Raw genomic sequence first — 27508 nt, 5'->3', positions numbered from 1 at the left:
GTTTCTAAAACGAAAAAAAAAAATAGCAAGACAAAAAGAGCTTTCTCAGCTTTATTTTTAAAAGCTCTTGTCTGTTAAGGCTTGTCTGTTAAGAGAAAAAAATGTTTCATTTTTTCCTGCTGGGATGAGACATCTGTATAAATTTATTATCTGTGCTTTGAGCTTGCTTTACGCAATGGCTTCAGGAATATAAATTTCGAAAGATGATCGATCGCAATGAAAATTGTAGTATTTCCTTGTTTAGTTATTGGGTATGGTCCAAGTAGATCAATGTATAACCATTTTTGGTCGAAGGGTTGAATTGGCAGGTTTCACTGCTTTACAAATATCACACGCTGCAATGAAGGTTTTAAATTGCTTTACCATTTCTGGCCAATAATATTTTTGCCTAACTCGAAAAAGGGTCTTTTCAAGGCCACCATGACATCCAGATTCCTCACAATGCTCATTTGCAACAGCCACTTCGGTCAACTCTTTTGGTAACCATAACCTCCACAGACTTTCTTCCTCATCCAATGAACCTGTCCTAAATTTTACTCGTTTGTAAACATAGCCATCTGAAATGCTGATGTCTGGCAAACAAGCTTGATTTTTATCTATATCTATATCTTTTAGTTTTAGGTATTCTTGTGAGTTGAAGAATTCGGACTTTAGATCTATTTCCGACCGCCTGAGGGTTGTTCTTAATTCGCACATGTCGAGTCTGGAGAGTGCGTCTGGTACGACGTTTAATGCACCTTTGCGATGTTCCATCACAAAGTCAAACGATTGAAGCTTCAAGCTCCACCTAGCAAGCCGTCCACTCAAGTCCTTTTGTGACATAAGCCATTTGAGACTTGAGTGGTCGGTAATAATTTTGAAGGGAAGTCCTTCAATGTATGGTCTAAACTTGTTGAAGCAAACAATTGCTGCCATGCACTCTTGTTCCGAAACGGTATAATTTCTTTGCGCTTTATTCAGTTTCTGATATACGTATGCAATCGGGTGCTCATGCCCCTCATTATCTAACTGGAACAAAACTCCACCTACACCTAAGCTTGACGCATCGCACTGAATCACAAAAGGTTTAGTAAAATCGGGCTGTGCGAGCACTGGAGCAGTGGTTAGAGCTTCTTTTAGTTTTTGAAACGCATTCTCAGCTTCTTTAGTTAGACCAAACTCTTTGCTTTTCCGAAGGCAATCTGTTAGGGGTGCTGACAAGGTTGCAAAGCTTGGTATAAACTGGCGATACCAGCCTGTCATTCCAATGAATCTGCGAACTTGGCGAGCAGTTTTGGGCAGTGGAAAGTCCGTTATAGCTTCCAACTTTGAAGGATCTGTCTTCAAGCATCCCTGGCCTATGATGTACCCTAAATACTGTATCTCCTTCTGGCAAAATTTACTTTTGTCCATATTAATGCTCAAGTTCGCGTGTTTAAGACACTTTGCTAGCTCAAGAAGAATCGAAATATGTTCATCGAAGGTTTCGGTGCACACTAGCAAGTCATCCAAATAGATGAAAATATTGTCGCGAAACTTGGTTGGGATAACTTTATCCAATAGACGAACGAGTCTTTGGGAGGCGTTGCAGAGCCCGAACGGCATTACAGTGAATTCAAGTAATGGCATCCCTGGGACTGCAAACGCTGTTTTTTCTCTGGAGGTCTTTTCGAGAGGAATCTGATGAAAAGCTTGTTGGAGATCTATTTTGCTTATGAAATGCGTATTCTTAACCCTACTCAATAAACCACCAATGTGTTGGAGGGGATACGCATCCTTTTTCGTGACACTATTCAATTTACGAAAATCTATGCATAGCCTTATTGTGCTATCCGGTTTTCGAACTACTACGATCGGGGAACTCCACGAACTGTTACTCTCCACAACTATGCCTAGTGAACGCAGTCGTTCAATCTCTGCGTAAACTTCAGCTTCGCGGGGAGGTGACAGGGGGTAGTACTTCGACTTAATTGGCACGGCATCTCCAGTGTCTATATAGTGCTCTTCCAAGTGAGTCTTCCCAAGCCCTGACTTGGCAAACGAAGGGAATTCATCAATTGTCTTAATGAACTCAACTATCTGATCATCTGTTAATGGAATGGTATTGGAATCTAAGAAGTTTTTATCAATGGAAGAAATTGTAGGAATCATAAATTGTGGACGTATGTTGAAGCTGTTCCAGAAATTAATGCCAAGATAAGCTGGTTGTTGCAGAGTAGGAACGACATAGAATTCGATTACTTTAGAAACTTTACCAAGTTGAATAGGTATTTTACAAAAGCTATGTATTTTTTGTTCAGTGCCTCAGCTGTGCTTATTGAATATCTGCACGGTTTAATTGGAATTGAGTTACACTCAAGAACATCCAAACTGTTTTTCCCAAGAACATTGACTGATGCACCTGAATCTAGTAAAGCCTTCACTATGTCCCTCCCTATTTTAATATCTAAGTATGGTCTTGAGTCATTACCATCAACTATTATTGTTGACTCTAAGATCTTCTTACGAGATTTCCTTGCTTGATATCGCTTCCTACAATTCATTATTCTTTTAGGTACTGTCTGGTTATTTGTGGTTCCAAAAATTTTTTCCCTCGCATCCTGGTAGCGTAAGATCCGCTCATGAAGAGAAAGCTTGGAAAAGTGTTTTGGAATGACGGAATCATTTGGCTTGTCTATTGTTTTAATGAGATTACTTTCTTGTTTGATTTCAATTGTGGATTGATTTGAATCATTACACTGCCTATAGCTGTGTAAAGATTCGTTGGATTTATTTATTGGCTCGGGGTTAGAGGTGTGTAACGAGATTCCCCGGCTGTCATCTCGCTCACCTTGAGGTTTACCGAATGTTTGCGACATTTGGGTGTCGAAACATTCTTCTCTCCGCAACGAAAGCAGAATAGATTTCGTTTCTCCGAAGGACACTCATAAAAAGAATGACCTACCTGGTCACAGTTCCAGCATTTAAATTTACTCGTGTCAAGTGGTTCTCGAGCACCACCGAATCTATTTGAGATAGCTGCAACTTCCGGATCTGAGAACTTTTCAACATTTTCCCCTAGGAATGCTTCCTCTATCTCATTTACCCGCTTGTAACTCTGATACCTATGTGCCATCTGATGGCTAAGAAATTTCTCGGCTTGTCTTGCCGCATCTCGTAAATTGTCTAAGTTACTAACTTGGTGAGAGAATAAAAGAGATCCTATGCTTTCTTTAGAATTTTTCTTTAACATGTCTATCATTTTGGTATCGCTAAGTGGTTCCTTCATGCGAGCATTCAAACAAAATAAATCAGAATAAAAATCATCAAATGATTCCTTATAGCCTTGCTTCCTGGACAACATTTGAAGAATTTTCTCGTGGTCGTTTTCAACCTTGCTATATTCTTTTATAATGGCATGTTTTAGATTCTCGTAGGTAGCCTGAGGATTTTTCTTTAAATAAAACCAGAACCAGGTCTCCGCTTTCCCTTTCAAAAGGACATGAAAATTGGAGAGCACATGATTCCAACTGCAACGAAAGCGTTCTTTGAGTGTCTCTACCTTGAATAGAAAATCATGGACATGATCCGAACCGTCAAAAGAAATTTGCCATTTTTCAATCTTGCAGTTTGAATTTGACGAATTGGCATAGGTTTGCGAAGTTTGCGTACTAACAGGTGGAGCTACTCTGTTTTGCGTTGAGAATGACACATTATCTAGAAACTGTTCGAAAGCAATTGAAGGTCGAACTTCTTGCTGACTTACGTTCGGGTCGCTCATGGCATCTAAGCGTTGAACTAGGGTCATTTTAATTTCCTTCATCTCTTTCACGAATTCTTTTTGGTTTGCTTCAAAAATAAGTTTAAACGCGTTAGTTAATGCTTCGATTCCTGCATTACTTGCCTGAAGAGTGGGTCTTTGCATATTGCTGTTTTCAGCTTCTTGTCTTAATGGAAATTGAATATTTTGAGCCTCTGATTCTTGCAGATTCCAATGGGTTCCAATCGAGAGAAGATTTCAAGTAGGTAAATTTGCAGCTACCCGCCAAACCACAACTATCACAGTCACTTTCTTTTTAGATTATTTAAACTTTTTTTTTTTTGTATTGGAAATTTTAAATCAAAAATTATATTCTTTAATAAAATTCAATTATTTAGCTTATATTTTCTTGGTTGTACTTATTATGCACTCACTCTCTATTCTTAAAATCTCTTGTACTTTTTTCTTTATTACTTTTTTCCGATTTTGATTAAATTTGTTTGGTTTTTTTTTCTTTTTGTATTCATCTTTTTAATTCTTTTCTAATAATCTAACCTAATCCACCTTCGGGTTATATCAATTCGTCGTTTTGCGTGAGATCCTTTTCACCGCCCCACGTCGTAGCTCGATCGTGGCTTCAGCCATCCGATTGATTTCGCGACTTTCACTTGACTGAGCTGGATTTTAGCTTCTTGTTCGGGTGTCTATGCCTTCCATTCAGTGATCCGTTCAGGGAAGGAAGCCGTTACTGAGCTAGAAGCTGAGAGGAAAACGGCAATCCAATCATCGGATTTAAAGCGAAGAGCTTGGCCTTGGCCTTGAACTTGAAGTTTATTTTTTTTTGTTCGCTTCTATGATTCGTTTTTGCACTTGATAACAAAAAAAAATGACCACGAGACAGGTGCCCGTGGTCCAAATGTCAAAAGGCCGATAATTCGGTGTTCTGCACAGAGGCGTCCTAATAATCAAATAGAATTCGTGTTTAGCCCTTTTGTTCTTTTTTTTTTTTTTTTTTAGAGATAATTTATTATAAATATGTTAAGCTTGAAACTAAATATGATTTATAAATTTACCTCGTGAGGTTCCCAGTCTCTATTTGGTTGTAATATGCCAGTAAAGGCGTCTTGCGGCTTAAAGATAATTGCCTTTTTTAATAATACCAGTGGATTTTATATTTTTTTAAAAGATGTAACGAATTCCACGATTCTATTAGAACTTATTCTGAGGAGGAGATCCTACTCGCTTGGTGGTCAAAATGAAAAGACCTTTACTCAGAATTTTGGCGGGAAGCTACATGATTCATGCGGTTGGTACCCACTGTTTCCTGACTGAACTAAAGCGGGCTAGTTCGTACTGCGAATTCCAAAGGTGATTTCCAGAAAACAGGGTGCAACAAAATATTTCTTTTTTGGAGTTTGGGAAGATAGTATAGATTCGTAACAGGTATATGAGCAACTCATACATACGTCACGAAGATCCACTCGATATTAAAAGGTGTCGCGAGGCTGGAAATACTCGATAGAGGGATGATCCGTCGACGTTCCCGGATCGCCAAGTAATTTTATATACGAGCAAGATAAAAAAATCAATCTCACCTTATTTATTTAAATTACTCAAGATAAAATATCATTTAAATCTCACAATAAATATAACATACATACCCAAAACCGCAGGAAAATACTGTATAAGGCACCGTATGCCTATACAGATATTTACATATATGTCTATTTGTATATACATATAATTTAGATCTAAAAGTCAACCAAATAACGTTACATATTCTTTTTAATTTTTTGTATAATTTCGTTCTTGATTATATTTTTGTATTTATATTTTATTGTAAGTCCTTAAGTTTATATGTTGGAAGTAGGGATGTTGCGAATATTCGCATCCATAATTGCGGATTATTCGCAATAATTCCGACATCCGCATCCGCATAAACTGATGCGGAGTTTGTTGCGGATGCGGATGTTTTTTAACGCTTTTTTCAAATTCGAAAAATAGCAACAGCACGGCATACTATATCATGATAAATAAAAACGACCCTTTCACCCTTATTAAAAATTTTAAATTAAAAAATCTCGGTCCCAAGTACCCGACGACAAAAGCAACAACAAGTCATATACAATGGTCACAGATTTGAGGATATAAAAGCTCTTGCTAAGTGGCCAGAGGACACAGTTTATTTGTATATATTAAGTGAAAAAGTGATACATATACAGAACATTAATGCCGCCACCAACAAAAAGCAGAATCAGGATATATTTTAATTTAAATAAAAATGATCCTGACAAGTCTGAATCCAAAATATGTCGTTGAACATATTCACGAAAAGGACGCACGACTTCTTCGTTGGAAAACTACTTGAAGTAAAAAAAAAGAAAGAAGATGCATGTATGATATTTATTTATAAACATACAATTCTGAAATAACTTGTTAGTTATTTTATTTATTTTTTCGTACAAAATTGTTTGATATATGTTTTTCTTACTTTTTAGAAAAAAAATTGTAACACCTTTACAAGAAGCAAAGAAACAACTTTCGTTAGAGGAATCTTTGCAAAAGGGAAAAAATGGGATATTAGCAGCAGCAACTCACATAAAATTGACAAACTGATTGGAGAAATGATAGTGCTTCAGAATTTACCATTTAACTTTGTAGACGGACTTGGATTTCGCCGTCTTATACAAGAACTAGCACCCAAATATAATTTTAGAGGACGAAATTAAAAAAAAATTCAAAAAATCCGCACCCGCATCCGCTCCCGCGGATGTCAAAATTTGTATATCCGCAACAACCCTGGTCGGAAGTGCTTTTTTTGTTAGCATATCGATAATTTAATTTAAATTGGGACAGAAATCGTCGAAGCGGCGTAAGTTCCCTAATCCCCTCCCTGTTGAGGTAGAGGCAATTTTCTGCATCCCTTAAGCTACCTATAGAGGGCTCTTGATAGGTAGGGTTTAAGCGGAAGAAAACCAGCGTTTCCGAACAAAGGGAAACGAAGTAAATTTCTGGGGAGATCCCGGGATTTAAGTCTCCTCCATACGGAGAAAGACCCTGTTTTATTGTAGTATAAGTGCACACTGGGTACATAATCTAAAAGGATAAATACAAGTTTTTTATTTATTTCAAATGTAAATTTTCTTTTAATGTAACTGTTTTTCTATTCCTTGTTTTTATTTTTTTATGATGAATCGTTATGTTTTCGAGTATTTTTTTTATGTAAAACTTCATTAAACGAATTAAAAATGTAAATCTCGTCGAAAAATCGAAAATCTCGTTGCGTTTTTCTTTTGTTTACTATTCGTTGTAATTGGAACCTCAAGATGAGGTGCTGATTGGAATTTTCAGGAAGGGACGGTAAGGTAGGATGAAGGTCTTCAGCGAAGGAAACATGGGCTAGTTTACTTAAACTTCAGCTTCACAGTCAGAGGGGAGTTCGAAAGTAATGGCCAGTCGAACTCCAGGTTGGGTGGGTACGGCCATGCTGCAACAACAGCCGCAGCGTCTCCGAGGTGTGTCAGGTCCGGCGTGAATGTCGTGTCATCCGGTGATAGTGTGCCAGGTCGAGCGTGAATGTCGTGTCATCTGGTGATAGTGTGTCAGGTCGAGCGTAAATGTAGTGTTGTTTGGTGATGGTGTGTCGGTCTATCCCAACTGCCATACCCCTTATCCCATCCTAGTTCTGGCCTACACTTATGGGCTGGTCATTGAATCCTCCGCGCTCCTAACCTATCCTATGACCTACCTATTGCTTCTCATTTCAATTGATAATCCGTATTCTTGCTGTGAAAATATGGACCCACATCTAATTTTAAAGGTATTTCATTAGAGTTAGAATTTATTTTGTTATGAGAACAATAAATAGAAGAATTAAGGAACCTAATTTCAGGAACAAAATGCTCACAGTTATGCATTCATACATTTTTGATTATTGTAGCTGCATGTAGGCATTGTATTTTATTAGTTATCGTATTCATAAGGGATCATGACGAAATCTAGAATGGCAAAAATCTCAAATGCCGAAAATATCGAAAATAAAAAAAAATTATCTAGAACGCAAAAATCTCGAATCCACAAAAATCCAGAATTAACAAAAATCTCGAAAGACTCTTTCTAGAAAAAAATATCGAAAAAAAATAAAAATTCGAGATTTATTTTTTGTATTTTTAACATTTAAAATTCAATAAAACACAAACACATCAGTTTACCCAAAATTTTATTTTCTGAGCAAGAAAAATAGTTGCAAACAATAAGAAAGGTGCATGTGTAGCAATGTTCAATTGTATGATTGATAACTTTACTTATCAACTTTAAGTTTGTTAAGGAGAAGTAAGTTATCCAGAATGTATGTTTGAATTTTTGAGGCAATGTTTAAAATTCTCGCGAATTTTTCATTCGAGATTTTTTTTTAGATTTTGGCATTTCGAGATTTTATTTTCTAGATTTTTGTTTTTGAGATTTTTTCCATTCTAGATTTTTGTTTTCGAGATTTTCAAATTTGAGATTTTTACTTTCTAGATAATTAATTTCTAGATATCGTGGTAGACCCTATTAATAAATTATTTATTTTATTTATATTATTTACTTTATTTTATTTATATTATTTACTAATACTATTGCTGGTTAAATTAATCATACAATGTTCTTTTAAAGGAAGCGCCGCACATTCTAAAGGAATATTTTAAAATCATAGAATCTACACATCACAGCTTGCAAGGAAACACAATCTCCACTCATGATGAATAACGTACGAGTTTTTAAAAACATAGATATACATAGGTTTTAATTCAATATTATGTGTATACATAATTATGTTATAATTTTAAAGATAAACATATATATTTTTTTTAAATAAAACTAACGATGCTAAGACATTCACTGAAACGGCTTGTGTTCTTTGACTTTTTAATTTGTAATCGTCGTGATATTCTCACCATTTTTCTGTTCTGACGTGTTGGTAAACGATCACTTTCACCCATGGCGGGTAATTATCAATTTCAAGTGACTTACACCACCCACAGGTACTATCTGAACAAGTGGCATATTCTAGAAATGTCCTATTCAATCTATCATATTCAGCTCTATTTAAGAAAAAATGGAAAAATATACTCCACGTTTTTTTGTTTAATTTATTCTAGTTTGAAAACTCACCTCAAATAATACATCGTCTATAATAAGCTTACGACGAACTTTCAGTTCTAAATATCGCCTTGGATCGATTTTATTGTCCCCTGCAAAATGATTTGCTAATGTAAATATCAACCGAGGTATAAATGCGGAGTAAAATTTGAGATCGAAACAACAAATCATTTGTAGTCATCATCTTCGTATCGCGATAATATATCATCATCATCACCAACTTTTGCATTATATTTGCATTAAATTTATTCTATAATTCGAGAAAAAACTGAATTCTTCAGTTGAAAACTTTTGAACTTGGTACCTACCCTAATTTAATAATATTTAATAATTATTTTTACTTGCAATAAGAAATAAAAAGACGTATAAGTTATTAATTGGCCTGGCCTGAGAAGATCAAAGTGGGTAACCCCAAAAAGAAGTGTTTTCTTGCCAAAGTAGGTACATTTATTATTTTTTTTATTTACTCAAAAGTTAAGAATTTACAATTAAACAAAACTATACCGAATTGCATACATTTTTGAAAAAAATATTACAACTTTAAACATGTCGACAAATCAAAAGACCGACAGAGTCAAAACGACATCGAATCATCTTCGTTACAGGATTTTTGCAATACCGCTTCGTTTTGAATTGTAGCTGAAAAAAAAACAATGAGTGCTTTCAAAGTTTGTTGTTTATGTTAAACTTACTTCAAAGCTATCTTGCCATAATTAGCCTTCTGGCCAATAAACGAACAATAAAATGGTAGCAAATTGATTGCTTTTGAATTATACCATTCCCAGAATAGTGCTCGTAAGTCGATCCGTTCATTATAAGAAATTGTGGCAAGTCGTTTGTTACATGCTTTTGCGAGGGAAATTTCAATCGAATCGGGCCATTTCACAAATAAACAATTTACGATTATATTAATATTTGACATATTTGGCAGGTGAAGGTTGCTGGTTCTTAATTCTTGGAACATCATTTCAGTAGTTTGTAGGGGCATTCCTGTGTCGACGCTCTTCTATGTAAGTCCTCTTCCTATTGGTGATTCAATAGGAATTTTGTATTTAGGAATTCAGCTTCTTTTTTTCCAGTCAATAAGTATACCAAAATTGCTGAACATTTTAAAATAATACATACGAAACTGATGATATTTTCATTATTCAAAAGACTTAGCAATGATTTTCCATTCCTGTCATTTTGGAGGTGTTTTCCCAGCAGGTTGCTTCAAAGTCGACCTACAGTGCATCATCTGGGTAGTCTGTAGCAGCAGTAGCCGCTGTCTCGGTGAACTCAGTGTCCAATAACGAATGGATATCACTTTCAATTAATTAATGAAATAAAGATTTTAGGAACAATCCAATATCTCTAACTAGATGCTTGTTTCCCATCAAACATCTTTTTCACTTTTAAACAGCACTCAGCAGTGTCGCTGTTGTTATTCAATGAGACAGTTCTACTCAGTGAAACCAGAAAATTTTGCTTTAGTTGCAACTGCAAGAGGTTTTTTGGTCAGCTTGCATCATTTTTCTGGGCGGAGGACGTTGGAAATCCTATAGAACCATAGAATTTAAAATATCCATGTTAAGATTTCTCCTAAGTAAATGAATTGATTTACCTGGTTTGCCTGCATACTCTGCCGTTGCTGTTGCTGTTGTTGAGTCGTTCCAAAACTGGGCGGTCGACTATTAATGTTGAATGACCAGTTTGGCGCTAGTCAAGTATATTATTTGAATAATCCATAGCTAAGAACAAATAATTAAAATATTCTTTTGTTAACGAGATTCTTTTTTTGAACGTACCTACTTGAACTCCGTGTATAATAAGTCTCATTGTTATCTTCTGGTTTCTGGCCTATTATTTTTCCAAATAAATACACTTTTAGCTCTTGATTAAGGTTTTTGATCTGAAAAGAAATAGATTCTATTAAATATTTAGGCAAAAGAAAATATTTTACAAAAACTTACTTGTAGAATCTCAAATTGAATGTTTTGTTTTAAAATCGAAATTGTGGAACTGTAATTTTTGACAGGTCACAAAAATTCCACAAGTTTTTTTTAGCCCAATCCCCAATTTTGTTTTTTTTTTGCACCACTCAAATGTATTCACCGATAGCGAATTTGAGAGAGTTCACCTCAAATAAAATTTGATGGTGTTTCAGGCAAGACGGGTACCGGTCGGTTCGCTTGGTAAATATATTTCTCTATGAGCTGTATAAAGCATGTTTTTGTATTTCTTATTCTTCTTATGTTTGGGTTCGTCACGTTCGTTTGTATTCTTTCGCAATTTCATGTGGTCAACAGACTTATGAGTCTTGTGATTATAAATCCGAACTTCGATTTTAGCTACATTATGCTCAAACTGATAAACACCATTTTCAAAATTATTTTTGTATTTTTTCAATGTACTACAAGCACTTGATGTTTTAACCTCACAACAAATTCGTAATAAAATGTACGAAATAGTACGAAGAAATATGTATATTTTGGAAAATCATCATTAATTTTTTTTTCTTCAAAAGCTGGCCTTGAAAAGCTTTATATGTACGAGTATTTTTTTTCTTCAAAAGCTGGCCTTGAAAAGCCTTATATGTACGAGTATATTATGTCAGAGAGCTGCTCGTGAGTTCTATGAGCAGAAGAGGCGAGAGGAACGCCAACTTCTCAGAAGGAAACAGAGAGGGCATGAGAAGCGTGCGGTCGAAGATGTTGAGAGGTATAAAAGCAGGAATGAGGTTCGAAAGTTTTATGAACAGGTGAAACGAAATTCACAGGTACATAAACCTAGAACCGAAGTCTGCAAAGACGAAAGTGGAAGCATCATAGTGGAACCGCAGTTAATGCTGAGGATATGTAAGGACCACTTCTGCAGACTGTATAACGGCGACGAAGAACTGAATTCCGCTGTCAGGCAGGATGATCCATTCAATATAGACGACGAAAGCCAACAATCCCGTCCTCCCGACTTAGACGAAGTAAAGATTGCCATATCTAAGTTGAACTCTAATAAAGCCGTTGGGGCGGATGGCTTGAATGCCGAGCTCTTTAAAGTAGCTGGAGATAAGTTGGTTAGGAGCATGCACCAACTTATCTGTAAGATATGGTCGGAAGAAAGCATGCCGATGAATGGAACCTCAGTATTGTTTGCATGATCCTAAAAAAGGAGACCCTCTAAACTCCACCAACTATAGAGGAATAAGTCTACTTAACATCGCCTATAAAACCTTCTCTGCCGTAATATGTGAACGTCTAAAGCCCATCGTCAACAACCTGATAGGTCCTTATCAGTGTGGTTTTAGACCAGGAAAGTCCACAGTTGATCAAATATTCACATTACGACAGATCCTGGAAAAAACCTAAGAACACCAAATCGACACCCACCATCTTTTCATCGATTTCAAGGCCGCATATGAAAGCATCTACTGGGACGAGCTGTATAGAGCCAAGTCTAGTTTTGGCATCCGTGCCAAACTCGTCCGTTTGTGCAGGATGACCATGGAGAATTCACGCTGCTCCATAAAGGTTGGAAACAACTTAACAGAACCTTTCGATGTCAAAAAAGATTTTAGACAAGGTGATGCGCATTCATGTGATTTTTTAACATCGTGCTTGAAAGAATAGTGCAGAGCTCACACGTCAACACTAGAGGCACTATCTTTCAAAAGTCTGTCCAATTACTGGCATACGCTGATGACATTGACATAATCGGAAGAACTCAGCGTGATGTCAATGGGGCTTTTGTGAGTATTGAGGCAGAGGCTGCAAAAATGGGTTAATGAGGGCAAAACAAAGTACATGTTGTCGTCAAGAAAGGTCATACAACACCGACGACTTGGTCGAAACGTCACAATCGACGGACGTAACTTTGAGGTTACGTCAAGGACTTCGTCTACCTAGGCTCCGCTGTAAACGCAGAAAACAACACCAGCGCTGAGATCAAACGCAGAATAACTCTTGCTAACCGCTGTTTCTTTGGACTAAGAAAGCAATTGAGTGGTAAAGTCCTCTCTCGAGGGACCAAAGTGTTGCTATATAAGACCCTTATCATCCCCGTCCTTCTATATGGTGCAGAATGGTGAGGCCATAGTTCACACAGGACTGTAGCGCCACCTTAAGTAAGTAATTATGATGTTGAGTGTCAAATATTATTAAAACATATTTTTATTAATTTCATTTTATTTTAAAAACAAATAACCATGATGAACAAACCAAGAAGTCTACGTATCTAACGATTAAAATAATTCTTTTTCAAAAAAAAGAATACAATATGGGAAATTTAATGTGGATATAAGCTAAACAATTTGTTTTATATATTTATGATTTACACGAACATAGCAAAAATCCACAGTTGAACGGCTTGGTGTTTTCCCGGTAACGCTGTGCCACTATTGTTGATTATGATACGAAATATTTTTGAAAAATTGATAAATTGTTTGTGGTGTTTTAGTATGAGTTATGATAATTGTATTGTGCTACCTACTTACATAAATCTTTCATCTCGATTTGGATCTTTTTTTGGCAGTGGTGTCTTCGACTGTTCTTAGCTGCTTAACTAACTCTTCGATTATCTTCTTCTTTATGTCTTTACCTTCTCGTTAGTCTGATGAGCTGGAAATGGTAGGTGATGTTAATGCTGATGCTCTAACCGTAGCTTAGTTTTTGATTTAAATCAAAATTGTTTATCGCCTTGTTTCCTCTGAAAGAAAATTATTTAGATATGTGTTCAGTTTAGAGAACTCTTAAAATATGCTCACTATTTTTCACTCCTTAACATTTATTTCATTAGCTATTTTAGCTGTGCGCATACGTTTTATTTTAGTTGTTCTTCTTGACTGTAACGAGATGGGGATGACGAACCAAGACCATTTTGTTTTGAAGATCCTGAAGATAAGAAAAGTTATACTTGAGATAATTTTAAAAAATACAATCCCTTACCTCAACCGGAAAAACTTGTAACAATGCTTTACGTTCGTGTTATCTCCTCCAGATTTTTTCGATAGTGGAAAAGCTCTGTCCTATCGGTTGGGCTGTAGGCTCTTCTTTTTAATGGAATTGGAGAAGGTGAGGAATGTCCACGCCGCCGTTATGCAGCTGATGAACGTAAAAGGTTTATGATTAGGTTGGAGACAAAAAGTGGCAGACAAACGGTTTTTGTTATGATTACAAATTAAATGATATAAATATGATAATTCTGATGTTTTGGACATTGGATATTGAGGAACAACCTTTAAATGAGTAATTTAATCAATTCAAATTCGTTTTGGATCTTAAATTTACTTACTACTGTTGGTGTAGCTATTCTTGATACAGTAGTTGTCCTTTTTTAAAATCGGACTTGTAAGCATCTGTCTCTTTCTTCTTCTGTACAATGCAATTATTCGAATTTCGATCGCTGGTTGAAATAAGTACTTTGCATTGCACAGATGGGGACACATGACGTGAGTTATGATTAAAACAAACACTCTTGGTTCATGTCAAAACAATGACTGAATCTTTATTCTCTATTCTTATGTTTCTAACTTACACATATAAAAATACTTAAAATCTAGATGACGGCATGGAGAATCTGATGCCGTCGTTATTATGTACATCGGTGTTGTTAACATTCATAACACCTTCACCGCCAGATTTTGAATTCTCCTCAATTTTTTCATTTACAATTTTTACATTCACTTTGTTTCTTCTGAAGTATATAAATATTTTTATTACAGATAATACAACTATGATTATTATTGCCGGATTAAGCATAGGAAATATTTCGCCGGAGTTTTAATTTTTTTATTTCATTTATGTTTTCAAAATGTTCTATCATTATATTATCGAAATTTACAAGTTTTGGAATGGTTCTATTTACATCATTACTAGGGTAGAAATATTTAGCTTATATTTTAGTAATTTTATTGTAAAATTTTTCTTTTTCAATTTCTATACTACAGTTATAAAAACTTATATTATTCTTATTCAGTTTTATTACTCTGTCATCGCAATTTTGAATCAGATTTTCTTGTACAGCATTTTTGACTATTATTGCTTCTTCGTCAATTGATTTTATCATTGTTCTATTATTAAATCTAAGTTTACAATCATTTGTAAATATACAATGTGTACTTGTTTTTATATCTTTATACATTTCATTTTCTTCATATGCTAGATTTTTTTTTCAATTGTAACAAAATGTGCATCTGACTCATCAATTTCATAGTTGTGTGAATCAGCTATGGGAAATATAAGCTTAAGATCTACTTTTACATAATTTCTTGGAATCTTGATTGCAATTATTAATGTTCGATTTGAATACTTAAGTTTACCAACTTTTACTAATTTCAGCTGTAGAAATCAATATCATACAACTTTATTTCCAGGTCTCTGGTGGGTTGATTCTTAGAAGGTTCTTTGCTGCTCCAGAAATTTTGTAGTGGTATATTATTCCAAAGCTGTCTTCTTCTCTTCTTCGCCATTCAAGTCTTGTAGTTTTTTGTTGACGATGTCAATGAATGACAGTAATTCTCCTGGTTCTCCTTTGAAAGCTAGAATTAATTCCAACTCTTTTTGGATTCTGGTTGACGATCTTGAATTCTGTACAACTAATTGTGTCAACATAACTAAACATTGTTGTAGTTGTTCTTGATTTTGAACCATTGTTTTTTTTATGAACTGTTTTCTTGTTTATTAAATTTATTTCACTTTTTTCTATTTATTTGCATTGACTGATTTTTAGTCTGCTAAATCGCTAATTGCAAAAAAAAAATACTTTATATTTTCTTTTTTTTCTTACATCTTTAAATTGTTTAATTCAATAGTAGGGATAGGGACGTAATTCCAACACAAAACAAATTTTCTTAAGCTTCGTTTCTTCACGATGTGTAAATCTTACTTAAACCGCTTCGTTTCCACTGTATTCAAACAATTTTCTTTTTTCGTTGTTTCGTTTTCGGTTCTTCTTTTTGCGACTGCGCCAGATTAAAACAAACACTCTTCGTTCATGTCAAAACAATGACTGAATCTTTTTTCTCTATTCTTATGTTTCTAACTTAATAATAACTTATACATATAAAAATACTTAAAATCTATATGACGGCATGGAAAATCTGATGCCGTCGTTATTATGTACATCGGTGTTGTTTACATTCTTAACACGTGCGTGTGCTATTGCTATCATATGCTTCAATTGATGTAGTGATCCCTTAACTTCCAAGCCACATGTTTGTATATCCTTCTCAACGAATAAAGCATGTCAGACCGCTTTTATCACGATGCTTTTGAGTCTGTAATATCTATCCCTTAGCTGTAATCGGCCCTTCTCCTTCCTACAGTTGGGTTAAAAATATAGCGATTTGATTGCTAGGAACAACATCTTGTCATCAAGTATAATTCCAACTAAAAAACCAAAATAATATTCATATAAATTGAGTTTTAATTGAATGTGACGAATGCACTTACCCTGAATTTGTATCTCTTTGTGGCTGATGATTTTTCGTTAGAGAATAGATATGGTGGCTTCCTTCTCGGGGAATTCTACTTCTTTAGTTGCAACATTCTCCTGGTTTTTTCTTTATCTGAGGATTAAATTTTGTTTAATTTGTTACATATTTTAATTTAAATAAATTGTTTTTTTTTTGATTTAAAACCTTCCTTCATTTACATTACTGGGAATAAATTTTGTTTTGTTTATATTTTGTTAAGTTGTCAAAATTCTCACCTCGTGGTTAATCTGTCAAAACTGGGCTTAACTCAAATTGGGCCAGTATTACTTTGCAGTCTAAGGTGTGTCTATACTTTCTGCACGATTTTTCCTGTTTTTAGAGAAACTTTTCATAAAAATCAAAGAATTTGTATGCCAAAAGCAGTCAAAGAGTATTTTACGTAGTTTTCACTAAAAAGAAGTTGCATAATTCATTTTTCTTAAATTATTCCATTCATTTTCAATTTTTTAATTCAATTGATATCGTTTTTGCTCTACCATAAATATTATTCTTACAACCGGAATATTTGAACACTAAACCCATCTTCTCCGCTTCCGTCACAAGGCTCAAAAACCCACCTTTGATCATCCAATTATGTTAATATATTTGTTACCTTGGTTCACATAGTCCAACGTGAAAAAGATACCACAACGTGTTTTAACTTTATATATACTTTTTAATATAAAATAATTTAGTTTAGGTATTTAAGTTTAGAATTTAATTTTAAGGCTTACAATTTAGTTTTAAGTTTTCCTTTTTTAGGGATGGAGTTGCTAGCTCCAGCACAGACAGAATTAATCTAATTGAAATATTTTGAAATGAACGCGAAGATGGTTTCGGTTGTAAATTTTGCTTTGAATTCGGAAGTGTTCCGAAACATGTAAAATGTAAGGGCGCGTGTTGTGAATCGCGTTAATCGCGCTAAGGCTAGTTCGCAACGCGATTTATTTTGGAAACGCATTTCGATTGTTGGTTTGTTCTCAAATGCATGTCCACCACATCACCCTCCTCCAATCGAGTCCCCCCTTGAGATGATTACTTATGATGGTTGATTTGTACTATGGTTTAATTTGGTCGAAACACTAGATACAATGAGCTGGTTTGAGACGATCGATTTAAATCGAAACACTTTTGTTGTTCACTTGAATAACAAAATGTTTTCTCAGGTGGCGAATAACATTATATGGACCCTCGTATGAAGGCATGAGACCTGTTTTAACTTTGTCAATCCTGATAAAGACCTGTTTGCACTCATTTAAATGTTTTAGAATGAAAATTTCTTGATTTGCTTTTCTAGTTTCTGTTGGTATGAGATTTCTCATACCAAGAACGTCTGGAGAGCTTTCTTGATTTTCGTTGCCAATGAAAATTTCTCCAGGAAGCCTCAAATTTTGACCATATACCATTTCGGCCGCTGAAGAGTTTAGGTCTTCTTTAACTGCGCAGCGAATTCCTAAAAGGATGATTGGGAGTTCTGAGCTCCAATTAATGGTATTACATCTAGCCTTTAACGAACATTTTAGTTGTCTATGGAAACGTTCAACCATACCATTGGCTTGCGGGTGATATGGTGTAGTGTGCATTTTATGTATGCCCAACAGTCTAGAAAGCTCGCTAAAGAGTTTTGATCCGAATTGACTTCCTTGGTCTGTAGTTATTTTTAAAGGAGTACCAAAACGGGAAATGAAGTTTTCGACGAATGCTTTTGCTACAGAACTGGCAGTTATATCAACTAGAGGATAGGCTTCTGGCCAACGCGTGAATCTGTCAACAGCAGTGAGGATATAAGAGAAACCGTTTGATACAGGAAGAGGGCCTACCAAATCTAAGTGTATGTGATCGAATCGACCTGTTCGCACTTCGAATCTTTCGAATTCTGATTTGGTATGCCTCTGAACTTTCGATTTTTGTCATCCTATGCACGATTTTGCCCAAGTGTTGATGTTCTTGTTCATGTTTGGCCAGAAGTATCGCTCTGAGATGAGCTTGCGCGTAGAGCGTATGCTCGGGTGAGAAATGCCGTGAAGAACCGTAACAACTTTGAAACGAAGTGTTAAAGGTATGAAAGGTCTATTTTTGTTTGTTGAAGTCTCGCAATAAATGGAAACGCTAGGAAATTTAAATTCACGCAGTACGAAATTCGAAGTTTTCTTTGCGTTTTTGTTTTTAAGAAGCTCTTTAAGTTCTGGGTCCGTTGACTGCAACTTGGCAATTGTGTAAATCAAGTTCATGACTTTTGATAGCGGCGATTTCATCAATGCGGGAAAGGGCATTGTCTTTGCCCTTGACGTGTTGGATATCAGAAGTGAACTGTAAGATAAAGTCTAGATGACGTGATTGACGTGGACTCCTTTCAGTTTTGCTTGTTAAATTGAAGGAAAGCGGCTTGTGGTCTGTGAAGACAGTGAATTCTCGTCCTTCAACGAAAAAACGAAAATGCTTGATCGATAAATATACAGCGAGTTACTCGCGATCGAAAGCTGAATATTTTCTTTCTGAATCCTTGAGTTTCTTAGAGAAAAACGCTAAAGGTTGCCAAGACTGAGAAATTTTTTGTTGAAGCACTGCACCAACGGCAATGTCGGAAGCATCAGTGGCGATGCTTAAAGTGCCGTTATGTATTGGATGAGCGAGGAGAGTTACTTTCGAGAGAGCTTCTTTTGTGTTTTTGAAGACGCAGTTGATATTTTCCGGACATGAAAAGTCTTTTTTGTTTTTTTTTTTTGTTTTTTGTAAGCACAGTTAAATGTTCGTGAAGAGGAGCGAGTACTTGAGCTAGTTTTGGAATAAAGCGATGATAATAGTTTATCATGCCTTTAAAACGTTGAACTTGTTTGATAGAAGTGGGTGTTGGAAAGTTTAAAATTGCTTTAACGCGATCCTTTGAAGGAGAAAGTCCTTCAGCGCTAATTGAATGACTTAAAAATTTCAAGGTTGAGACACCAAAAACGAACTTTGAAAGGTTAATGTTAACATCGTATTCTTCCAGCCTCTAGAATAAAAGCTCGAGGTGTTCTTTGTGCTGTTCTTCGGTGTTACTGGCGATAAGAAGATCGTCAATATAAGCGAAAACGAAGTCAAGTCCAAAGCAAACCTCATTCATAAAACGTTGAAACGTTTGAGTCCAAACGGCATTCAAAGCCATTCGAATAAACCAAAAGGTGTGGTTAATGCCGTTTTATGAATGTCTTCTGATGCAACTGGGATTAGATGATAAGCTCTCACAATGTCAATCTTCGAAAAAACTTTGCAACCATGGAGAAATCCTGAATGTGGTGAATTGGATGACAATCCGGTACCGTGGCAGCGTTTAATCTGCGGTGATCACCACACGGCCTCCAATCCTGATTGTTTTTTTTTTTTGACCATGTGTAGAGGTGAGCATGTGCTCGAAGACGATAGCCGACAAATTCCCAGTTGCATCATATGTTGAAATTCAGTTTTTGCTGCTTTATGTCTTGAAGCGTCCAGCCGTCTAGGTATTGAAACTGGAAGTTGACCTTTTGTCACGATATGATGGACTAATGTATGTTTAATTGGTGCGAAATAATTGGGTTCTTCTATCAAGCTTGGAAACTTTTTTAAAACTGTGTTGTATTCGTTATTTACTTGAAAATGTTTGGGGGTTGGATCATCAGTTCTAATGGTTGTTGCGTTTGTGCAAAGCTTAGTTAGGGGATCTATCAATTTTTTGTTTTTAATATCAACCAGCAAATTAAATTTCGATAAAAAGTCAGCTCCGAGTATTGGTGTATTCACTGAGGCTAATATGAAAGAATGAATGAGATTCAATAATTTTGAACCGAATGTTGGAATCGAAGTTAATAAAAAAAACCGAAACGAATTTCGAAAATAAATCGCGAAAAGGAACTTGAAATTTGAATGTTAAGAAATGCGCGAAACGATAAAACCCAATAGGCGATTCGAACGCATGCACGCTTACACTTGACTTGTAAAAAAATATGAAAATTTTGTAAAATATGGAAAAATTTTGTATTATATTAGAACGAAAAATGAATTGAAATTTTTGAAATTTTTAACGGCAGTGATGACCAATGTTGGTCGGTGGCGCTGGTGAAAGCGTTGGCGACACGTGCTAGTGGCGCTTTGAAGAGTCGTTGGCGACAAGGAGGTAGTGTCAATCAGCAAAATCAACGATGAACGGTGGCGGCAGCAGCAATGATGATGAAAGATGACGGTAGCAATAACGAAGAGGAGTGGTAGCAGACAGTAGCAATAACGATGGTGGAAGTGGTGATATTTGGAAATGGCACGTTGGTGGTTGGTAAAAAAAAAAAAAATCGTACGATTTTGTCCTAAAAATGTCTTGTTCGATGGTATTTGTTGATAAAAAACTTTTTCGTTGGTGCGATGGAGAAAATATGCCGAATTTTCTATGAAATTGTAGCCGTGGTGTGCTGATGCAAGTGTGGTTAAGTTGAACGTTACTTGTGCCGTTAACTGTGGCGTGTTAGATCCGGCCTAACTGCACTTCGTATGCGTTATGCAGTCGACCGAACAAAATTCTAACGGCCCGAAAAACTTTACTTGCACTCAATGATGGCGTCTGGATAATTTTAGAAAAAAACTAGGGGTCACTAATGTTACCTTGGTTCACATAGTCCAACGTGAAAAAGAGACCACAACGTGTTTTAACTTTATATATACATACTTTTTAATATAAAATAATTTAGTTTAGGTATTTAAGTTTAGAATTTAATTTTAAGGCTTACAATTTAGTTTTAAGTTTTCCTTTTTTAGGGATGGAGTTGCTAGCTCCAGCACAGACAGAATTAATCTAATTGAAATATTTTGAAATGAACGCGAAGATGGTTTCGGTTGTAAATTTTGCTTTGAATTCGGAAGTGTTCCGAAACATGTAAAATGTAAGGGCGCGTGTTGTGAATAGCGTTAATCGCGCTAAGGCTAGTTCGCAACGCGATTTATTTTGGAAACGCATTTCGATTGTTGGTTTGTTCTCAAATGCATGTCCACCACATCACCCTCCTCCAATCGAGTCCCCCCTTGAGATGATTACTTATGATGGTTGATTTGTACTATGGTTTAATTTGGTCGAAACACTAGATACAATGAGCTGGTTTGAGACGATCGATGGAAATCGAAACACTTTTGTTGTTCACTTGAATAACAAAATGTTTTCTCAGGTGGCGAATAACATTATATGGACCCTCGTATGAAGGCATGAGACCTGTTTTAACTTTGTCAATCCTGATAAAGACCTGTTTGCACTCATTTAAATGTTTTAGAATGAAAATTTCTTGATTTGCTTTTCTAGTTTCTGTTGGTATGAGATTTCTCATACCAAGAACGTCTGGAGAGCTTTCTTGATTTTCGTTGCCAATGAAAATTTCTCCAGGAAGCCTCAAATTTTGACCATATACCATTTCGGCCGCTGAAGAGTTTAGGTCTTCTTTAACTGCGCAGCGAATTCCTAAAAGGATGATTGGGAGTTCTGAGCTCCAATTAATGGTATTACATCTAGCCTTTAACGAACATTTTAGTTGTCTATGGAAACGTTCAACCATACCATTGGCTTGCGGGTGATATGGTGTAGTGTGCATTTTATGTATGCCCAACAGTCTAGAAAGCTCGCTAAAGAGTTTTGATCCGAATTGACTTCCTTGGTCTGTAGTTATTTTTAAAGGAGTACCAAAACGGGAAATGAAGTTTTCGACGAATGCTTTTGCTACAGAACTGGCAGTTATATCAACTAGAGGATAGGCTTCTGGCCAACGCGTGAATCTGTCAACAGCAGTGAGGATATAAGAGAAACCGTTTGATACAGGAAGAGGGCCTACCAAATCTAAGTGTATGTGATCGAATCGACCTGTTCGCACTTCGAATCTTTCGAATTCTGATTTGGTATGCCTCTGAACTTTCGATTTTTGTCATCCTATGCACGATTTTGCCCAAGTGTTGATGTTCTTGTTCATGTTTGGCCAGAAGTATCGCTCTGAGATGAGCTTGCGCGTAGAGCGTATGCTCGGGTGAGAAATGCCGTGAAGAACCGTAAAAACTTTGAAACGAAGTGTTAAAGGTATGAAAGGTCTATTTTTGTTTGTTGAAGTCTCGCAATAAATGGAAACGCTAGGAAATTTAAATTCACGCAGTACGAAATTCGAAGTTTTCTTTGCGTTTTTGTTTTTAAGAAGCTCTTTAAGTTCTGGGTCCGTTGACTGCAACTTGGCAATTGTGTAAATCAAGTTCATGACTTTTGATAGCGGCGATTTCATCAATGCGGGAAAGGGCATTGTCTTTGCCCTTGACGTGTTGGATATCAGAAGTGAACTGTAAGATAAAGTCTAGATGACGTGATTGACGTGGACTCCTTTCAGTTTTGCTTGTTAAATTGAAGGAAAGCGGCTTGTGGTCTGTGAAGACAGTGAATTCTCGTCCTTCAACGAAAAAACGAAAATGCTTGATCGATAAATATACAGCGAGTTACTCGCGATCGAAAGCTGAATATTTTCTTTCTGAATCCTTGAGTTTCTTAGAGAAAAACGCTAAAGGTTGCCAAGACTGAGAAATTTTTTGTTGAAGCACTGCACCAACGGCAATGTCGGAAGCATCAGTGGCGATGCTTAAAGTGCCGTTATGTATTGGATGAGCGAGGAGAGTTACTTTCGAGAGAGCTTCTTTTGTGTTTTTGAAGACGCAGTTGATATTTTCCGGACATGAAAAGTCTTTTTTGTTTTTTTTTTTTGTTTTTTGTAAGCAAAGTTAAATGTTCGTAAAGAGGAGCGAGTACTTGAGCTAGTTTTGGAATAAAGCGATGATAATAGTTTGTCATGCCTTTAAAACGTTGAACTTGTTTGATAGAAGTGGGTGTTGGAAAGTTTAAAATTGCTTTAACGCGATCCTTTGAAGGAGAAAGTCCTTCAGCGCTGATTGAATGACTTAAAAATTTCAAGGTTGAGACACCAAAAACGCACTTTGAAAGGTTAATGTTAACATCGTATTCTTCCAGCCTCTAGAATAAAAGCTCGAGGTGTTCTTTGTGCTGTTCTTCGGTGTTACTGGCGATAAGAAGATCGTCAATATAAGCGAAAACGAAGTCAAGTCCAAAGCAAACCTCATTCATAAAACGTTGAAACGTTTGAGTCCAAATGGCATTCAAAGCCATTCGAATAAACCAAAAGGTGTGGTTAATGCCGTTTTATGAATGTCTTCTGATGCAACTGGGATTAGATGATAAGCTCTCACAATGTCAATCTTCGAAAAAACTTTGCAACCATGGAGAAATCCTGAATGTGGTGAATTGGATGACAATCCGGTACCGTGGCAGCGTTTAATCTGCGGTGATCACCACACGGCCTCCAATCCTGATTGTTTTTTTTTTTGACCATGTGTAGAGGTGAGCATGTGCTCGAAGACGATAGCCGACAAATTCCCAGTTGCATCATATGTTTAAATTCAGTTTTTGCTGCTTTATGTCTTGAAGCGTCCAGCCGTCTAGGTATTGAAACTGGAAGTTGACCTTTTGTCACGATATGATGGACTAATGTATGTTTAATTGGTGCGAAATAATTGGGTTCTTCTATCAAGCTTGGAAACTTTTTTAAAACTGTGTTGTATTCGTTATTTACTTGAAAATGTTTGGGGGTTGGATCATCAGTTCTAATGGTTGTTGCGTTTGTGCAAAGCTTAGTTAGGGGATCCATCAATTTTTTGTTTTTAATATCAACCAGCAAATTAAATTTCGATAAAAAGTCAGCTCCGAGTATTGGTGTATTCACTGAGGCTAATATGAAAGAATGAATGAGATTCAATAATTTTGAACCGAATGTTGGAATCGAAGTTAATAAAAAAAACCGAAACGAATTTCGAAAATAAATCGCGAAAAGGAACTTGAAATTTGAATGTTAAGAAATGCGCGAAACGATAAAACCCAATACGCGATTCGAACGCATGCACGCTTACACTTGACTTGTAAAAAAATATGAAAATTTTGTAAAATATGGAAAAATTTTGTATTATATTAGAACGAAAAATGAATTGAAATTTTTGAAATTTTTAACGGCAGTGATGACCAATGTTGGTCGGTGGCGCTGGTGAAAGCGTTGGCGACACGTGCTAGTGGCGCTTTGAAGAGTCGTTGGCGACAAGGAGGTAGTGTCAATCAGCAAAATCAACGATGAACGGTGGCGGCAGCAGCAATGATGATGAAAGATGACGGTAGCAATAACGAAGAGGAGTGGTAGCAGACAGTAGCAATAACGATGGTGGAAGTGGTGATATTTGGAAATGGCACGTTGGTGGTTGGTAAAAAAAAAAAAAATCGTACGATTTTGTCCTAAAAATGTCTTGTTCGATGGTATTTGTTGATAAAAAACTTTTTCGTTGGTGCGATGGAGAAAATATGCCGAATTTTCTATGAAATTGTAGCCGTGGTGTGCTGATGCAAGTGTGGTTAAGTTGAACGTTACTTGTGCCGTTAACTGTGGCGTGTTAGATCCGGCCTAACTGCACTTCGTATGCGTTATGCAGTCGACCGAACAAAATTCTAACGGCCCGAAAAACTTTACTTGCACTCAATGATGGCGTCTGGATAATTTTAGAAAAAAACTAGGGGTCACTAATGTTACCTTGGTTCACATAGTCCAACGTGAAAAAGAGACCACAACGTGTTTTAACTTTATATATACATACTTTTTAATATAAAATAATTTAGTTTAGGTATTTAAGTTTAGAATTTAATTTTAAGGCTTACAATTTAGTTTTAAGTTTTCCTTTTTTAGGGATGGAGTTGCTAGCTCCAGCACAGACAGAATTAATCTAATTGAAATATTTTGAAATGAACGCGAAGATGGTTTCGGTTGTAAATTTTGCTTTGAATTCGGAAGTGTTCCGAAACATGTAAAATGTAAGGGCGCGTGTTGTGAATCGCGTTAATCGCGCTAAGGCTAGTTCGCAACGCGATTGATTTTGGAAATGCATTTCGATTGTTGGTTTGTTCTCAAATGCATGTCCACCACATCACCCTCCTCCAATCGAGTCCCCCTTTAGATGATTACTTATGATGGTTGATTTGTACTATGGTTTAATTTGGTCGAAACACTAGATACAATGAGCTGGTTTGAGACGATCGATGGAAATCGAAACACTTTTGTTGTTCACTTGAATAACAAAATGTTTTCTCAGGTGGCGAATAACATTATATGGACCCTCGTATGAAGGCATGAGACCTGTTTTAACTTTGTCAATCCTGATAAAGACCTGTTTGCACTCATTTAAATGTTTTAGAATGAAAATTTCTTGATTTGCTTTTCTAGTTTCTGTTGGTATGAGATTTCTCATACCAAGAACGTCTGGAGAGCTTTCTTGATTTTCGTTGCCAATGAAAATTTCTCCAGGAAGCCTCAAATTTTGACCATATACCATTTCGGCCGCTGAAGAGTTTAGGTCTTCTTTAACTGCGCAGCGAATTCCTAAAAGGATGATTGGGAGTTCTGAGCTCCAATTAATGGTATTACATCTAACCTTTAACGAACATTTTAGTTGTCTATGGAAACGTTCAACCATACCATTGGCTTGCGGGTGATATGGTGTAGTGTGCATTTTATGTATGCCCAACAGTCTAGAAAGCTCGCTAAAGAGTTTTGATCCGAATTGACTTCCTTGGTCTGTAGTGATTTTTAAAGGAGTACAAAAACGGGAAATGAAGTTTTCGACGAATGCTTTTGCTACAGAACTGGCAGTTATATCAACTAGAGGATAGGCTTCTGGCCAACGCGTGAATCTGTCAACAGCAGTGAGGATATAAGAGAAACCGTTTGATACAGGAAGAGGGCCTACCAAATCTAAGTGTATGTGATCGAATCGACCTGTTCGTACTTCGAATCTTTCGAATTCTGATTTGGTATGCCTCTGAACTTTCGATTTTTGTCATCCTATGCACGATTTTGCCCAAGTGTTGATGTTCTTGTTCATGTTTGGCCAGAAGTATCGCTCTGAGATGAGCTTGCGCGTAGAGCGTATGCTCGGGTGAGAAATGCCGTGAAGAACCGTAAAAACTTTGAAACGAAGTGTTAAAGGTATGAAAGGTCTATTTTTGTTTGTTGAAGTCTCGCAATAAATGGAAACGCTAGGAAATTTAAATTCACGCAGTACGAAATTCGAAGTTTTCTTTGCGTTTTTGTTTTTAAGAAGCTCTTTAAGTTCTGGGTCCGTTGACTGCAACTTGGCAATTGTGTAAATCAAGTTCATGACTTTTGATAGCGGCGATTTCATCAATGCGGGAAAGGGCATTGTCTTTGCCCTTGACGTGTTGGATATCAGAAGTGAACTGTAAGATAAAGTCTAGATGACGTGATTGACGTGGACTCCTTTCAGTTTTGCTTGTTAAATTGAAGGAAAGCGGCTTGTGGTCTGTGAAGACAGTGAATTCTCGTCCTTCAACGAAAAAACGAAAATGCTTGATCGATAAATATACAGCGAGTTACTCGCGATCGAAAGCTGAATATTTTCTTTCTGAATCCTTGAGTTTCTTAGAGAAAAACGCTAAAGGTTGCCAAGACTGAGAAATTTTTTGTTGAAGCACTGCACCAACGGCAATGTCGGAAGCATCAGTGGCGATGCTTAAAGTGCCGTTATGTATTGGATGAGCGAGGAGAGTTACTTTCGAGAGAGCTTCTTTTGTGTTTTTGAAGACGCAGTTGATGTTTTCCGGACATGAAAAGTCTTTTTTGTTTTTTTTTTTTGTTTTTTGTAAGCACAGTTAAATGTTCGTGAAGAGGAGCGAGTACTTGAGCTAGTTTTGGAATAAAGCGATGATAATAGTTTATCATGCCTTTAAAACGTTGAACTTGTTTGATAGAAGTGGGTGTTGGAAAGTTTAAAATTGCTTTAACGCGATCCTTTGAAGGAGAAAGTCCTTCAGCGCTAATTGAATGACTTAAAAATTTCAAGGTTGAGACACCAAAAACGAACTTTGAAAGGTTAATGTTAACATCGTATTCTTCCAGCCTCTAGAATAAAAGCTCGAGGTGTTCTTTGTGCTGTTCTTCGGTGTTACTGGCGATAAGAAGATCGTCAATATAAGCGAAAACGAAGTCAAGTCCAAAGCAAACCTCATTCATAAAACGTTGAAACGTTTGAGTCCAAATGGCATTCAAAGCCATTCGAATAAACCAAAAGGTGTGGTTAATGCCGTTTTATGAATGTCTTCTGATGCAACTGGG

At 36.3% G+C, this 27508-nt stretch overlaps 2 long non-coding RNA genes across 3 annotated transcripts; both read right to left on the bottom strand.

Moving 5' to 3' along the window:
- Window positions 1–13044: 13044 nt before the first annotated feature.
- On the bottom strand, window positions 13045–14018 carry LOC129948844 (uncharacterized). Its single transcript, XR_008781965.1, has 3 exons — window positions 13780–14018; window positions 13599–13725; window positions 13045–13540 (listed from the first exon to the last, which is right to left on the bottom strand). It is a non-coding gene; the product is annotated as an uncharacterized LOC129948844 (long non-coding RNA).
- Window positions 14019–14312: 294 nt separating this feature from the next.
- LOC129951382 (uncharacterized) lies at window positions 14313–17100 on the bottom strand. Of its 2 annotated transcripts, XR_008782184.1 has the most exons (5): window positions 17042–17083; window positions 16921–16979; window positions 16544–16717; window positions 16285–16400; window positions 14313–16221 (listed from the first exon to the last, which is right to left on the bottom strand). It is a non-coding gene; the product is annotated as an uncharacterized LOC129951382 (long non-coding RNA). The 2 variants fall into 2 exon arrangements; XR_008782185.1 differs by lacking the exons at window positions 16544–16717; window positions 16921–16979 and having other exon boundaries at window positions 17042–17100.
- Between the last annotated feature and the right edge of the window lie 10408 nt (window positions 17101–27508).

Source organism: Eupeodes corollae, chromosome 3 (genome assembly GCF_945859685.1).
Source record: "Eupeodes corollae chromosome 3, idEupCoro1.1, whole genome shotgun sequence".
Classification (NCBI taxonomy): Eukaryota; Metazoa; Arthropoda; class Insecta; order Diptera; family Syrphidae; genus Eupeodes; species Eupeodes corollae.
Note: the sequence above shows the minus strand (reverse complement) of the source record. Positions and strands in the feature narration are given on the sequence as shown.